The sequence below is a fragment of the Carassius auratus genome, chromosome 29 (assembly GCF_003368295.1).
Source record: "Carassius auratus strain Wakin chromosome 29, ASM336829v1, whole genome shotgun sequence".
Classification (NCBI taxonomy): domain Eukaryota; kingdom Metazoa; phylum Chordata; class Actinopteri; order Cypriniformes; family Cyprinidae; genus Carassius; species Carassius auratus.
The window spans coordinates 5,907,736-5,910,235 of NC_039271.1; the positions used below are offsets into that span (position 1 = coordinate 5,907,736).

The window sequence follows — 2,500 nt, forward strand, 5'->3', positions numbered from 1 at the left end:
ATATTGTTATAATTTTATAATTTAATTGATATATTATTAAACTATAATTTAATTATTATTTTAATATTATACATTTTAATATTAATTAAATATGAAAATCTTATTAATTAATACAAATATTTGTTATTAATAAATATTAACAAAAATGTGTGTGAGAGTGAGTGAATGTTTGTGTTTGTGTGTGTGTATATATATATATATATATATATATGTGTGTGTGTGTGTGTGTGTGTGTGTGTGTGTGTGTGTGTGTGTGTGTGTGTGTGTGTGTGTGTCAGCAGTTTCTCATAAAATCAATCTGTGATTCAGAGAAATATATTCATCTGTTTCTCCTGGAAAAGTCCTCTGCAGACGTGCAGATCTCCCGTGATCTTCTCCAGACAAGCGTGCTTTCAGATCTGCGGTAAATCATCTCGTCGCTGAACGCTTATTAATATCAGAAGATAAAGGGCTGGGCTAAATAATAAATAAGTGACATGAGTCTGGAGACGTGAGCTGATGAAGCGCTTCATTAGAGTTACGGATGTTTATGTCTTTCTCTCATCTGCTCTTCAGACGGAAGATAATGGGATTCATTAGCAGGAATATAACTTATCCTTCAGAAAGAGCTCCGGGCGTTCACTCCAAGTTCATTTGCGGTTTGTTGCTTATCATCTGAAAACAAAGAGATGAAATGCTCTGGGGATTGCGGACTGTTAGATGCCCCAACACACACACACACACACACACACACACACTTCTTATTGTACTCGATACACACATTTCAAGTGTCTAAATGATCAAAATTGTTCTTCAAAACATACTTTCTGTTATCTGATATGTACTAAAGTCAAAGCTCTTCTAGTGTAACTGTACAGACAAAACATCAGTTCTCTCACACTATTATTTATGTCATATGTCAGGCTTTGATTCCAGAGTTAATTGATGACAGTTGCGATGTTGTTTCCCTCGTGTACTGTACGCTTCTGGTCCTGATGCTGGAGTGTTCCCCTGTTACCATGGTGACACTCTTCAGCCGACCGCGGCGTCTGCTCGCAGTGTTAGTTTGGTGCTAAGTGAAGAAACACAATCTGGCAACCGGAGAAGGTCCTTATCATTTATGTTAATGAGTTCAAACTGATTTGAATATTGACTTAGATTAGTTCGTTTGTGTGTTGTCTGAGGTGCTCAATGGACTCACCTGGTCTCCTCAGGAAGAGGATTTTGTGTGGTTTTTAGCTGATCAGACTAGAAGACTGTAGCGGATTGATTCATATTTTTAGGGTGACAATTAAAAAATGATTTAAAAACAATAAAAAAAATTTAAGTGTTCAGTGATTCAATTCAAAGTTCAAACGTTCAATGATTCAGTTCAAACAGTTCAAACTAATAGCATTTCAGTTCTAACAGTTCACTGTTCAATGATTCATTTCTAACATTTCAACGTTCAATGACTAAATTCAAACAGTTCAAAGTATCAGCATTTCAATTCTAAGAGTTCAACATTCAAAGATTTCATTCAAACTGTTCATACTATCGGCATTTACATTTTACACAGTGTGAGTGAGTGAGTGAGTGACACACATTCACACTCACTCACTCACTCACTCACTCACTCATACTAACACACTGGAATTTGCAGGAAGACAGGTCTCAATCACAGTGAATTAGTGCAAAAACTCTCCCCTTTTTTCTCCAGCTGCACTAATATATAAGTGCCATTTTTTCAGCATACTGCATATTAATCCATTTGTAATATAACATCTGTTGAGCCTCGGTGTGTGCTTATACAGTAACTAATATATAAATATCTGATGCAATAGGAGTGAGAGAGAGAGAGAGAGAGAGAGAGAGAGACACACACACACACACAGACTTAGTTCTGTCTCTCTCTCACCTGCGGTCTCTCTCTCTATTATCTTGACAACTGTTGCCACCAGTGAGGCAGAGTTGCCATGGAAACCGTTGCCTGTGTGGTGAATCTCTGTTGCTAGCATGCAGCAGGAGGCCTGTGATGAGACAAGGGTTGCCACGGCAATTTCAGTCTGTATTGCAGAACATTTACCACATAGAAAAATTTGTTATAATTAAACACTGTAGTGATGAAGAGCTCATCATCATCATCATCATCACCCAGACATTCAGACACTCACAGACACTCACTCACTCAATCACACTCACTCACTCACTCAATCACACTCACTCACTCCCTCACTCATTCAATCACTCACACTCACTCATTCCCTCTCTTACTCACTCACTCACTCAATCACACTCATTCACTCACACACTCACTCACTAACTCACTCACTCACTCATTCAATCACTCACACACTCACTCACTCACTCAAACACACTCACTCACTCACTCACTCACACTCACTCACTCACTCACTCACACTCACTCACTCACTAACTCACTCAATCACTCACACACTCACTCACTCACTAACTCACTCAAACACACTCACTCACTCACTCACTCACACTCACTAACTCACTAACTCACTCAATCACTCAC

The 2,500-nt window shown here is 38.5% G+C and overlaps 1 protein-coding gene across 1 annotated transcript in view; it reads left to right on the forward strand.

Moving 5' to 3' along the window:
- Positions 1-2,500, forward strand: part of LOC113048467 (glutamate receptor ionotropic, kainate 2-like) — a 39,580-nt gene that overhangs the window by 20,206 nt on the left and 16,874 nt on the right. The window lies entirely within an intron of this gene.